The sequence below is a fragment of the Astyanax mexicanus genome, chromosome 24, assembly GCF_023375975.1.
Source record: "Astyanax mexicanus isolate ESR-SI-001 chromosome 24, AstMex3_surface, whole genome shotgun sequence".
In the NCBI taxonomy this organism is placed as follows: Eukaryota; Metazoa; Chordata; class Actinopteri; order Characiformes; family Acestrorhamphidae; genus Astyanax; species Astyanax mexicanus.
The window spans coordinates 5,214,519-5,229,941 of record NC_064431.1 but is presented as its reverse complement, the minus strand read 5'-3'; the positions used below and the strand labels follow the sequence as shown (position 1 = coordinate 5,229,941).

Here is a 15,423-nt window from a genome sequence, read left to right as displayed (position 1 = left end):
TTTTTCACATTAACCTTTGTTTCTCGACCTGGGGAGAGCTTGCTTTGTAAGATTAGTAAATTTTTTCAAGTGTAAAAGCTGTTTTTAAGCCCGGGAGTGGATTATAGCACTGGGAGGTTTTTGGCAGTGGAAGCATTGAGTCCTTGCAGTGCTTAACTCACAACTGATAGTAATTAGGCAGTTAGACTGTAGGGCCACCCTAGATCTGTGAAGCTACACTGTGCATTTTTGTGACTGTGACACATAAAGCAGCATATTTATTGTTAAAGGAATAGAGACTAAAGGAGATGATAAGCTTGAATTCCATCAACATCTCAGCTCTTCAATAAGAAGGCATTAATTGGCTGTGATATTTAACGCAGCTGATTTATTAAAAGAATAGCAAATGTTTGGCACATGTTTGTTGCAACCGAGGTCAGCCTCCATAGCACTGAGATGCTTTTGGCAGTGGAACCCATAACCCTTGCTGGGAGATTAAGAAATGCTTGACTCAAAACTAAGAGTAATTAGGCAGTTAGACTGTAGGGCCACCCTAGAGCTGCGGAATTACACTACATACAAAGACAGTTCTGAGTAAATTCAGCTTCCCTTTCTTTTATTTTGGACACAATTAGGAACACATACATTGATTTACAGCTTTATAGTGGTGCAACTTTCTGAACTGCCTGCTTGTAAAGAGACTTATGTAAAGAAGCTCATAAGTTTAAATCCCATTAACAGTGTCTGAGAAAAGAAAGGCCTTGCTGCATGTGTAGGGGTTAGGAGTTCTGATCTGTAGATTATGCAAAATATTTAATTTGTTTAAACTGCAGCTGAATTTAAAATGTATTTTTGACCATCAATGATACTAAATATTTGACTGAGCTAAATTGAGTTGAATGAAAAACTGCTCTGTATTGAGTTACTTGGTCCTCTTTTATGCAAAGCACTTGTTCTCACACTCTTAAACCTACCAGCTTTTAATGATATAATTTGAAACCAGTTACTAAATCATTTAAATTCGTTTCTGAATAATAAGCATAGAGTAAATTACTATACATTACTGTAGATATTAATGTCTGCCTGACTGATAAATGTCCACAATAATCGTCCAATTCTAACACTTTATATATGTGGACATCTTTTAAAACAGGGAAAAAAATTCTTGAAACCCTTATGATCCTCATAAACGGCCACAATAAGGTGTTATTCATGGGTTATCATTTTCATCCCAGCAGTCAATGCATCCATATCCAATATACAGCATGTGCTCAGACGAATCCTTTTAAATGAAGACTGGTAATAAAGCATGGCCCCAGTAGCCATGTTCCTGCTCACTGGCTCTAATGGAGATAAATGTCAGGACATCGCTGTTTTAATAGCATGATAGAGCAGACACTGAGCGACAGATCCGCTATACTGCTCTGACAGTGTCGGACACTCACAGCTCAGTGCCACTGGTTCTGACCCAACACAGTTTCATCTCTACTGCTGTTTGCTGAGGCCCAAAAAAAGAGAGCGAGAAAAAAAGCTGTGTCCTGTGTAGCTCTGCTGCCAAAGGCCTCTCTCATCACTTTAGTTCATCCTACGTTCTAGCCGTACACACTACACACACACACACACACACACATAGACCATACACACACACACTTTCTCAGCTTATTGGAGCATCCAACACTATAAATGGAAAATATTGCAGGCTTTAGAAGGGAACCGTTTTGCATGGCCTGTTCAGACAGTTTCCATCGCAGCACAGAAACAGTAAACAAAAGCGAAAGTGCTTTATAGTGTATAGATATAGCGCACTAGCCAAAAGCTAATGTATTATTCACAAGCTAACTAGCCATGATAGAACAATACAAAACATATGTTAGACTGCAAAACAATGCACTATGATGTGGAGTATAAGGAAATTTACACTCACACTTATATTTAATATCCACGGACGCTTTATACAATCAACACTCTACACTGTGCATCACTCACAGTACTAGAGCTGCACAATATACTGCTTCAGTACCGTCAGTGCGATGTGGGCATGTGCAATAGTCACATACATGCTTAAGCAATGCCATGTAAGGCACATTTAATGTAATTGTTTAACTAAAAAAACATTATTTATTTCCAGAGGTGGAAAGTAACGAATTCCATTTACTCACATTACCGTAATTGAGTAGATTTAATGAGTAATTTGTAATTTTTAAAGTAGTTTTTTAAAGTACTTTTACTCAAGTTCATTTTGACACAAGTAATTTACTTCACTACATTGGAAAACTCCCTGTTACTGAATAAAAAATAAAATGCTGGGAAAAAAATGTGCCGGTGTTCTGTCGAGTTATGCTACCCATCAATATGTGCTTCTTCACGGCACTGTGCATGCCCCGACCAATATTTTTTTTGTATGATTTCATGTTTTTAAAGATAATTCCTTGATTCCTTGAAATTTTTAATTAGGAACATTAAACAATCTGCTTAAATGTAAAAAAAAACATGTAAATATCAGTTAAAGCAAAGAAAAAGTTACAAAATAATAATGAACTGTAAAACTATAAAAATACAGTTTATAGTCACCTATATGACCATAACTTTATAACAGTAAAGAAAAAAAATGAATCATAGAAATCTATGCACACGATTTAATTTATGATTTGTTTTACTTTTTTTTACATCAAATAATTAAAAGTAACTATATAACTTTGACTTAAAGTACATTCTAAATTGAGTACTTTTTTACTTTTACTCGTGTAGATTTTTAGATGGGTACTTTTACTTTTACTTGAGTAGAATTTTAGCAAAGTAAAGGTACTTTTACTTAATTACAATTTTTTAGTACTTTCAGTATTAATATCATGACGTGTTGCATCACTGACCTGATGACCTGGTGAAAAAAGCCATTTTTTTAAATATTGTTCAGCCCTACTCAATACTCAACCAACACACACTGGTGAAAAAAGCAGCAGCCAATAATACAAAATGTGAAAAAATAACAATTAATCTGGGCATACAGACATACACGTACTCATACATACCAGGGCAAGTTAGAGTAACTAATTCACCTGATCTCCATGTTTTTGTATTAGGGCATAATAAAGATTCCATAAGAAACCCATGCAAACGTGGGGAGAATGGAGAGATAATGCAAACTCCTCCCAGTGTGGGACTTGAACCTAAGACCTCAGCAATGAAAGGCAAATGGGTTAACTTCCAAACCACACACAAAGTGTAAAAATAGTTTTTGAGTTTAAGTATCTACACTGAGGGGTGTGGTGGTCTGGAAGTGAGGTGTGTTCAGGTACTGTTTCTATATATTTTGGCAGATGAAAACACAGGAGCTCCACTGACTGATTAAAACCCTGACAACAGTCAATTTGTCAAATCATCAGAGTCCATTCCTATAGGTTCTCCTAGCGCATGTACACCCCTGTTCCCTTAAATGAGCTGCTGGTGTATCTTCACAGCGTGAGTGTGACTATTAAAGAGAATGACAAATGAGACACTGATTGGTTTATTTCACGTTACGCACAAAACACACCCATGATTAATTAAGAAAACTAGAACATGCCTTTTGTTCGTTTTGTTCGTTTTTGGCACCCTAATAATACACATAAAATAAAGACACATCAAAAAGACCTGTGCACTGTAGGTCTCTAAAATAAGGCCCATTAATTGTCCATAGAAGTTGTTTATTATATACAGACAAGTTCTGTATAGCAGTTATGTAGTTATATAGTAATAAAGTTATATACTTTGCTCTGTTGTTCTGTGTATGTGTGTATGTATCCTATATAGGTCTGTTGTGCAGTATGTGCCGTTCCATTCTCTGATCCCATCAAACAAGGTCAGAGACATTTGGGAGGACATTAGAGCACTCTTTAAATCCAAATCAGCTTTAAATGGTGTTTTTCCTCTTTTTGTAAAGGACTAAAACACATTAGCGAGGGAGTCATTCAGCCTGAAGAGACAGAGTCTGTGTGTTTTCACTGTGGAAGAAGCAATGACAGAAAAAGCCTACGGGTGTGTTTGAGTGAAGGAGACACAGAGAAGGAGGTGAGAGAGAGAGAGAGAGAGAGAGAGAGAGAGAGAGAGAGAGACGGATGGATAAGTTCAAATGAAAAAGTATAAAGCCTCATCTTGGTCACTTTTTATTGACCTCTGCTGTTGTTTACCAGAGCACTTATTGAAGGGTGAAAATCGATTAACTGAGGCCTCCTCGTGCTCCCCTTCTGCTCCCATTCCCCCAGCCCTGCCCGGCCTGCCCTTACCCTCCTTCCTCCTTCACTTCCTCTCACTATGCCATCCAATAAACAGCTATGGCATAACGCTCTTTAGCACTGTATGTGTTTATCTGTGGTTACCCTGCACATAGAAAGCTGTGAAAACAGGCCTAGGGAAGACTAAATGAATTGTTATTTAAGTGTACGTTGTGTAACTATGTAGTAAATATGTTATTATACAGAATATTATAGTGTATAAGTACAATGACATGCAGCTTGCCATCAGCTGCCGGAGCCCTTAGAGAGCACAGTTGGTCTTGGTCTCTCTGGGTGGGTACAGTAGATGGCAGTGTTTCTCCTCATCACTTCTAGGGTGATGTGGATCAGCACAAGGCTGCGTCTGTGAGCTGATGTATCAGAACCAAGTCGCTGTGCGTGGCCTTTTTAAACTGCTGCATCAGCAACAGTTTAAAAAGAGGCGGAGTCTGACTTTATATGTGTTGGAGGAGGCGTGTGCTATTCTTTACCCTCCTTGTGTTGTGGCATCACTAGTAATGAGGGACATACAACTGACTAGCAGCTGGGTGGGATAATTGGTCTAGCTAAATTGGAAGAAAATTAGAAAAATTAAAAATAAAAAAATGATAATAAATAAATAACATTGCTGTTCTAATAAATTACCTTCTCATGCACCTTCACATGTAAACATCAGTTTCTCTTTTGCGCCATTAAAATAGTAAAAATAGTAATAGTGCTTTTGTTGCCATGACGAGCATAAAATACAGCTTTTAAGAGTTACCACTAAGTAATATAAATAGTTGCTAAAAAGTGATAAATAGCAACAAAAAAGGGTTTTTAATTTAGATTTATGAGCAGGTTTCATATGTGATATTAAAATCTAATACTCAGCAATGTGATTCTGTCTAATAAGCCAGATTTCTAGATCAAAATTTATTCCAATTTACCAATTTACCAGATTTTATCTCAGAAAAAAATAAAATGGATGACAGCATTGAGGGACTTTTTAAGCAGTGGAATACCAAGATAATATACCTCATAAATATTAAATATTAAAAAAAGAAAAGGCTTGTGTTGAAACTGCTTGGAAGCAACAAGAAGGTGTGTCGGTATTGAAAAAAAAAAAAAAAAAAACTTTTTCAGTATAAATCGAAAAAACTAGTGTAGTTTAATGTAGATCTATATATAATATAAATCTATATATCTATCTATCCATCCATTCATTTATTTTCTGTGTTATCCATGTCTAAAGACACTAATTATTTCCCTGAGGCCTTTCTGTACCCAAAACTTTGTGTAGTGCTTTTCAGTTGCAAACTGATGGAAATTTTGGTACGACAATAATTTATAATCAACTTTATCAATTATGTCGACTATTCACGTCGTCATTGAAAAGTCAGTTCAGTATTTTCTCAGAAAATTTGGCAGCATGTCATCATGCTTCCCTCTGCTGACAACTTTTATAGAGATGCGGATTTCATTTTCCAGCAGGACTTGGCACACTGCCCACACTGCCAAAAGTACCGATTGGTTTAATATAATATTCAAATTTTCTGAGATACTGATTTTTTGGGGCTTTCATTGTCTGTAAGCCATAATCATCAACAATAAAAGAAATAAACACTTAAAATAGATCACTCTGTGTGTAAAACATCTACTATATAATATATGATTTTCACATTTTGAACTGAATTACTGATATACAGTAACTTTTCAATTATATTCTAATTTTTGGAGATGCACTAGTATATATATATATATATATATATATATATATATATATATATATATAATACAGGGCTGATTATTTTGCAAGTCAACAAAGAATTATTATAAATCATTAATAGCTGAACAGCTTAATCAAATGTATTTGTGTGAACTGAGTGAGTTTGAGTGTAGAGCACTGCAATTACAAACAAATAGATGACAGTAAAAGTTGGATTTGACTACATTTTATTTCTTTAAATAGACTTTTTCTATAATGTCGGCTAACAATGGCAACACTATTTATTATATACTGTAATAATATGTCATTTATTTTTATTGGTTCATGGAATGTTAATGTTAATGTTTCATCGCTCAGTTTTATTGGCTGAACAGTATATCAGTATATGAGTCTGGTCCTGCTTTTATAGCAGTTAAAGCTCATAATAAACGATGATTCATAAGCAAACAGGACAGAACAGTGTTGTGCTTTCTTTCTAAGAAAGAAATAAAGTTGAATTAAACAGTCGTAGACAGCAAGACATGAAAAAAGACACATCCTGACGAGTGCTACTACAGCTTCCTGTACGTGCTGCGCCTCTTTCATGCCTCGTCTGAACCCGCAGCCACGCTCAGACTGACAAACCACTGCCACCGCCGCCTTCACACACGCAACACGTCTACGCGTGAGTGTGTGAGCTGGAGCTGTGTGTGACAGATGTGGTTTAGCTGTGTGAGCTGCTCTGGTCGCCTGGAGACTCCTTGGCTAAACCAACAGGAATAAATCAGGGCCATTAGCATGGCCGCTAACGGCTAGAAGAGAGTGCGGAACTATAAAGGACACCAATTGCTCAGCCTGGAGAGAAAGAGTGAGTGAGAGAAAGTGAGAAAGAGAGAGAGAGTGAGAGAAAGAAAGAGAGAACGAGACTTCATTATTCTTCATCATCCACCATAACTGCGGTGAGCAGAAATCTTTAGCGAATCATCTTGTTTTTAGCGTTTTTGACAGTGACAGAACAACGCTCTGAACCAGAGACCTTGTCGACCTAATTGGGGCTGGAAATCATTCAGACATGTTTGAAGCTGCATAATCTCAAGTGATGTCTGCTGTAATTTGTTGCTGAAACAGAGGAACCTTATCCAAATACAAGCCTTTTTTTACAGACCTTCATAGAGAAATGGTGAAACCGTTGTCAGGTGGGGAAAAAACAAAAATGTAATTGACTTAATCAACAAATTAATGACAGTGATTTGATGAGTTATGTTTTCTATGATTTCTGTTGTCATTCATTATTTACTTATTCATATATCTTATTTCACCACACCACCTTTCACAACTCTCTTTTTTGTCCTTCTGTTTTGTATTAGACAGTAGAGTATCTGCAGTTCCTTACAACTTCTGTGTGACTCAAAAATTATTATTTTAGTATATATGTATGGAAAAAATTAAGAGTTCTGATTTTGCTATTTATAGGTTTATGTTTAAGTAAAATTAACATTGTTGTTTTATTCAATAAACTACAGACAGCATTTCTCCCAAATTCTCTGCAGTATCTGCAGATCCTTAAAAAAGTAAAAGATCCTTAAATTCATTTAGCTGAATCAAAAGACCTGAATTTGTCTTAAAATGTTTTAAATCAGTCTAAACAAAAAAAGTCTAATACATGCCACAGACAGTAAATACAATTCTGGATCTTGCTTTTCAAATTTTATATGCAAGTCAGCTAGGAATTAAGACAATACAGAAGGGATGGGAAAGTGTGAAAGTATGAAAGTGTGAAAGTAGTTTGATAACCCCAATTGTGCTCTGGACGGTTTATTTATGTTTGTTTAAAATATTGGTATGTCAGAAAATCCAAAACAAAATCAAAAGCATACCATAAAGTCTGTTAACCTAATATTGTTGTTCCATTTTATTTTGATGAAAGTCGTCCTAATTTAGCTTCTGATTGCTCTTAAAAAATCATAAAAATCATACATTTAATTCTAAAATGAAATTTTCCCAAATTCTCCCCAGCATATACCCTGATTAGAATATCAGGTCATTTTATATGAAAAGCTTATTTAAAAGCGTATTTGAAATTATTGCAGCTAAATTAAAGAGATCACTTAAAAATGATGAGTTTCTTTGATTTTACTAAATTGAAAACCTCTGGAATATAATCAAGAGGAAGATGGATGATCACAAGCCATCAAACCACCAAACTGAACTGCTTGAATTTTTGCACCAGGAGTAAAGCAGCATAAAGTTATCCAAAAGCAGTGTGTAAGACTGGAGAAGGAGGAGAACATGATGCCAAGATGCATGAAAACTGTGACCAAAAAGCAGGGACATTCCACCAAATATTGAATCTGAACTCTTAAAACTTTATGAATATGAACTTTTTTCTTTGCATTATTAGAGGCCTGAAAGCTCATTTTCAGCAAGGAATTTGGGAGAAATGTTGTCTGTAGTTTATAGAATAAAACAACAATGTTCATTTTACTCAAACATAAACCTATAAATAGCAAAATCAGAGAAACTGATTCAAAAACTGAAGTGCTCTCTTACTTATATATATATATTAAAGTAATAATTCTTGAATCACACAGAAGTTGTGAGGAACTGAGTATCCTCACATGCCCAAAAGTCATTGTCTGAGCAATAGTTCAGACTAGATGAGTCAGTGTAGACTTACAGCATTTATATCCAGCACTTCCTCCTCGATTTCATTCTTTCCATCAGCAGGTCTCTTCTCAATCTCATCCGAAATGAATGAGGGACGCACGGCAGGTAGGAGGAGGAAGATCAGAGATCCCAGCATGAGGGAGAGAGAGAGAGAGAGAGAGAGAGAGAGAGAGAGAGGTAAAGTCTGGATCCAGCAGAAGCTGTGTCAATGATTCAGATGGCCATGGAGGAGTTCCCCGAAGGCCAGACGAACTGAAAGTGAGTGGCAGACTGAAGGAAGAGAGGAGAATCATAGAATCTTAAGAATCAGCTCAATACATTACACTTTCAGAGTAATTTTACAAATACTGATACTTTACTGTGTATAACTTGAGTATAGCTGATGTCCTAAGTGACAAATCTGATCTTTCAGGCAGACATGAGAAAACAATTAAATCAATTACAAGAAAATAAAAGAAAACAGAAAGGAAATGAGTTAGAAAAGAGGTATTTTAGGAAGAGACAAGAAGAGAAGCCAAGAAATAGAGAAAAACTGGTGAGAAGAGTGGAGAATAGAAGAGAAAAGAAAAAAAATAAGTAAAAAAAAGAGAGGAGATGAGAATAAAAGATAAAGTGGAGCAGAAAGAAAAAAGGAGAATGGAAGAGAATTAAAGGAAATAGAGGTTAAGGAAATAAAGAGAAAGAGGGGCATAGAAGAGAAATAAAAAGAGTAATACATATACAAGAAGATGAGAGCTGAGAAAGGAGGAGAGCAGAATAGAAGACATAAAATGTGTAAAAGGAGAAAAGTAAAATAGAAAAGAAATGAATGGATTAGGGAAGAGAAAAAAAACAGGAGAGAGTAGAAGACAGGAGATGAGCGCAGACGAGAGAAAAAGGAAGAGTTTATGAGAGAAGAAGAGAAGACCGAATATGATTATAAATGAAATGAAAGTAGAAGAGAAGAGATGAAAATACGGGAGATAAGCAGAGCATATAAAAGATGAGAAATGAAGAGAAGACATAAATAGAAGAGGAGAAATGATGAAAGAATACATTAGGGAATAGAGAAGAAGAGAAGAGAAAATAAGAGAAGAGAGGGATAGAAGAGTGAAGGGAGGGACAGAAGAGGAGAGGAGTGTGGATTAATATCAGAGCCGTCGGGAAATCCCAGCCCAGACAAAAAAAAACAAAAAAACATGGCGGCCGATAAAAACCTGAGGCTGTCAGCTTGCGTTTGTCACCGTTTGTTTACTCACACTTTCTTTCTCTCTCTGTCTTTCTCACTCTCTCTCTCGTTTTCTCCTCCCTCTCTCTTTTCTCTCTTCCCCCCTCCCTCGCTCTTCTCTCGCTCATATTCACCTCCGGCTCTTCGTGGGCATGAAATGAAATATTATACATTTGTCAAATCTAATACTGGCAAGAGGAGTGAAACACTACAAGTGAAATAACAGCTTTTTTAGGGCAAATATAAAATTTCAAAAAAGGGCAGCGCAGGATGTAGTTTTGAATTTTTTATGGATGTTTTTCACGGGGTTACAGTTAAAACGTGCACCAGAGCAGAGACTGCACAGACACTTTTAGTAAGCTGCTCAGCTTTACACACACACACACACACACACACACACAACACATAGCCATGTTCTTCAGCATGCACTAACTGACATAACTAGCAAACACTTACGTTTTATAGCTACTAGTGCATCTCAAAATTAGAATATAATTGTAATTTAGTAATTCAGTTCAAAATGTGAAACTCATATATTATATAGATGTATTACACACAGAGTGATCTATTTTAAGCACTTACTTATTTTATTGTTGATAATTATGGCTTACAGACAATGAAAACCAAAAAAACAGTGTCTCAAAAATATTAGAATACTGTGGCAGTGTGGACAGTGTGCCAAGTCCTGCTGGAAAATTTAATTCACATCTCTATAAAAGTTGAAGTGCTGTGGGATTTACTGGAAAAACACTGCGCTGACACAGACCATCAGTAAATTTTACATTTAATTTGAAAATCAAGGGATATAAAAAGAACAAAAAAACATTTGACAGCTTAAATGGTTAAATAAAATCAATAAATATAAATAAAACCTATATGTGCACCATCAAAAACAGTTAAACAGTTGAAACAGTAGAAGGGGTTAATATTTTGTATAATATAATTCCCCAATAAAAAATGCAATACAATCCTTCATACTTTATTTAATAAGATGAACAAAAATAAATAAATACAGTCCCAAAAAAATGTAATAAAGTATTACAAAATCAATCAAGACGCTGTATTTTTAGGTTAGTTTTAATATGATTAGATTTTATTACGCTGTTGAGTTATTTGGGTTTACTGTATCATGTGAAATGATGAATGCATGAATTGATATGAATGTCTGGTGAGCTTATGCATAAAGTGGTTAATCATGTAGTAACAGCTAGTAGATAATAGATTTAGTACCCAAATTCTTAGTGAATTCTACAGGAAAAGAAAAGATTTATTAACTTTTAATAGAAGTCAGCTTCAAATTTTTATGTTTTTTTATTATTTGCTCATTTGTTTTGGAGCATTTCTACTGGTAGTTTGACACAAAAAGATTTTTGGTACCACTTTACAATAAGAGTACATCAATTTGCAGTACTTACAACAGTAATAAGCATAAAGGTTATATATAAAAGTAATGTCTCAAAAAAAAAAAAAAATAGATAACAGTTAAGACATTATTAAAAAAATAGTACTTAAAATGTTGGAAATAATAATGAATTAGTTCAAATACATTAGTTTAAACGTATTATATGTATTATATAGTGTTGATTAATAATAATTAGTTGAGACATTCTGCCATCAGTATTTGTTAACTTTTAATTAATATTAACCCCTATTGTAAAGTCTTACCAGATTATTATTATTATTATTATTATTATTATTATTATTATTATTATTATTATTATTATTATTATTATTATTATTATTATTATTAGTACAATATGAAGGAAGAGAAGAGAATCATAGAATCTTAAAAATCAGCTCAATACCTTACACTTTCAGAGTAATTTTACAAATATGAATGCATTTACTGTGTATAACTGATGTCTTACGTGATAAATCTATATATTTTTTTATATATTGCAAATTATTGGATATAGTTTGTTGTAATTGTATTGTATCAAATCCTTTAACGAATCCTAATTTTGTCCAATATTTGATGGATTTTAGCTTTCCTCTAGGTATCTAGTCTATGTTAGCCTGTTAGCATGTTAGCCTCCTCTCTGTCTGCTTTAGAAATTTTTACCGTTCGCTAGGCCTCAATAATTTATCGGGTGAAAATCGATGGCGTGGCGGTGGGAGGCCCTTTTGATGGACGTGCGCCTCATCCTGCTGCTGCTCCTCGACTCCTCGCGCGTATAGATTATTTATCCGCGCTGGAGGCTCACACGCTTTCTGCATTATATACAGCGTAAAGGCTGGAGAGGTAATTTAGCGCTGCGTTGCGTTCAATAAGCGTAGCGTCAGTCGTCCGTCGCTGTTGTCTTGTGATGAGTCAGTGGAGAAAGCGTGAGTGTGAGGTGGGGTTTGATGGTTGGACTGGTTGGCCTTGTTGGTGTAACTGGTGTGATCTAATGGAGGATTGATACAAACTGAAGAACTGAAGAACATGCTAAAAAAAATTTACGTCTGTTTTTTATTTATTTCAATTTTTTTTTTTGCGATTCTCACGTGTGCAACCGCTTTGAGCCTTTCATTGGTTAAGCCTTTTGTGCACCTTCTTCTTCATTTATCTTCTTTTTTTTTCTTCTTCTTCTTCTTCTTCTTTTTTCTTTTTCTCTCCATCCCCTGAAACCCCACCCCCTTCTTTTCCCCCAGCCGTGAACACAGCCCGCTTTTCCTTACCTCATATGCTATTCTTGCTGAATAATCCATTTTAAAGCTCCGAGTTGGAGGTTTTGGTTTATGTGACTCGAGCACACACACACACACACACACACCCGCACACACACACACACAATTACGTAGACGATGCCTTGAGACTGGATCGATACTCCACTCTCTTCCTGCAAGGGCTGCTGAAGGAGGCATTGAGATCACTCTTGGCCCGGGGCCAAAACGTCTTTTATCCTTCAGAGTGTTTGTGTGGCCTTCTGGTATCGACGGAGTGGTGTGTACCTTGTCTGACGTATAATATTGAGTGTGTGAGTGTGTGTGTGTGTGTGTGCGCTCATGATTGAGCGGCGTGTAGAAGATAGAGAATGGAAGAAGTGTGTGTACACATTCCTACAGGCGTGTGAGCGGCTCTGAGAGGGAAGAGAGCGAGGGGTGTGTACACAGAATCATTTCTTATCTGCTGTGAATTTATTGCATGCGTCAGTGTAATTGATGCTACGAGGAACATGACGTTTCAGGGCCTGTGCTACACGGCTGAGCTCAGACACACACACACACACACACACACACACACTCACACACACACATTACACTGTTCATCTAGGCTGATATGTCAGCCAGCACATTATTACTGGATGGGATTAACCATCAGAAGCCCGAAGTTTGTTTTGCGATACTGTATTTAATACAAAAGTGCTCATAGTCATTCTTAATTCATTCCCACTCACTTGCTAGAGCTCCTTAATCACATTTTAAACTTTTAAACTGCTGCTGAAGAAACGTTTTACCATGCCTAACAACACGCTTAGAGCAGAAAGCATGTTGTAGCAAGTTTGGGTGCAAATATTGCTAAACAGTTCTGGAAAAAAACAAGAGACCACATTGGTTTCTGAATCAGTTTCTCTGATTTTGCGATTTATAGGTTTATGTTTGAATGAAATGAACATTGCTGTTTTATTCTATAAACTACAAACAACATTTCTCCCAAATTCCAAATAAAAATATTATCATTTAGAGCATTTATTTGCCGAAAATGAGATAATATTAGAAATTAACAAAACAAAAAGATGAAGACCTTAACTCTGGTTTATTCACTATTCACAGTTTTCTGTGCATCTTGGCATGTTCTCCTCCACCAGTCTTACACACTGCTTTTGGACGACTTGCAAAAACTGAGTTCAGCTTGGTATGATGGCTTGATGGTTGCTGGACTAACCACACCTTGTGATTAAGGCATTCATGTGCCAGCAAACTACAATGTAGCAACTCATATTCCTATAACTAGCAGAGAGGTTGGAGGAGATGAGCTGCTCTCTAGTATCAACAATCAATCGAGTATTTTACTGTTTTCCCAGTTTTGCTAGTGAGCTGGATGTATGGGTGTAAATATAAGGAGTCAAAAGTGTTCTCTAACAGTTTTGGAATTGGATAGTTGTGCAGCTTTGGTTTGGTTATGCTGGTGATCAGCAGATCATCAGAGGTTTTCAATTCTAGTACCTTTATAAGACTCTTATAAGTTTCTTTGTGGGCCATAGTAGCTCAGTGGATAGAGATTTTGGTTAGGGGCTTTGGTCACAGGGTTGTGGGATTTTCAGAATTCCTTGTTTAATTGAGTGGACAATTCTAGCCAGATGCTACCAGTCACAATCATTACCACCCACTGCACTGTTTACTGTGGGTGGTAATGCTTTCTATGATGTATTTCATGTTTGAAGCATGCTGGATAATGTTTTTTAACCTCTGAGTCTTCAGTCGACGTTTGAAGACTGCTAGTGACTCTGCTGTTCTGACAACCAGTGGAAGTTCATTCCACCACCTTGGTGCAGCACAGAGAAGAGTCTGGATGTTTGTTTTCTGTTGGTTTTGAGGGACGTTGGTTCGAGCCGAGCCGTACTGGAAGCTCTAAGAGCTCTTGGTACAGATCTTGCTTTGACCATTGCCATCAATTATGATAACATATATGATAACAAGTATGATAACACCTCACAACTTACACAACAATACAGGTATTGGCATTACCAAGTCACCCCCGAATGGGAGCACTTTACACGTGAACAATTTACATTGATGCATTGCTGTCCTTCTTGTTTAAAAGAGAACCGAACCCAATAAAGCTGCTTTGTGGAAACCCCTGTTGTGAAAAGCGCTATTCAAATACATTTGACTGAAATTGAATTTGAAGTCAGTGTCTGTGACAGCACGTTCACACGCTAACAAAAATAATGCCTTTATTAGATTCAGCCATGTGCATCATTTCCACATGGATAAAACCCTGCATATTAAATCAACGCAAGTTTGTCTTTCATTCTGAAATATTTGTTTGCAGTGGAAATGATGATGATGTGCATATTTCAGTGCAGTCAGCTGAATGCATCAGAATCAGGCAGACAGGCCACAAACCCAACCTCCAGCCAAAGGTGCAATTTCACCCACGACAAACATGTGATTAATACACAAAGTCATGTGATCCGGCCATCTTACAAGCGTTTGCCCAGCAGGCGGCAAATTGAGTTGCTTTCCAGGCTTCCTCACTTTGTGTTTTTTCGGTGGCACGACAAGCAAACATTTCAGGTCACGCTTGCATGCGTGCACTAATACCCTCACAAACGCATGCAGATTACTTGCTGAGAAGGCAGCTCTCGGAAAAAAAGGAGGGAAAAAAAAAACAAGCCCATCCTGGCAGACATTTATTCTAAGTGCTCATAAACACACCACATACTGTCCAAACGGAGGAGAGCGGGTGACATGTGGAAGCGTAATTAAATCAGACTGATGATTGATAGAATGCAGAATGAACGTAATGAAGAGAAAGAGGCGAAAAAAATAAAAAACGAAGAAAGCCAGAGAGAGAGAGAATGAGAAAAAAAAGACCAACAGCATAAATCTAAAAAAAAAAAAACAGTAATTAGAGAAAATGTTTGGATAGACAGATATATTTTTATATATGGAGGGCACTGACAAAAAGATGGCAATGGAATACT

The 15,423-nt window shown here is 36.4% G+C and overlaps 1 protein-coding gene across 10 annotated transcripts in view; it reads left to right on the top strand.

The window, feature by feature from the left end:
* camta1b (calmodulin binding transcription activator 1b) overlaps positions 1-15,423 on the top strand; it is a 467,764-nt gene that overhangs the window by 304,116 nt on the left and 148,225 nt on the right. The window lies entirely within an intron of this gene.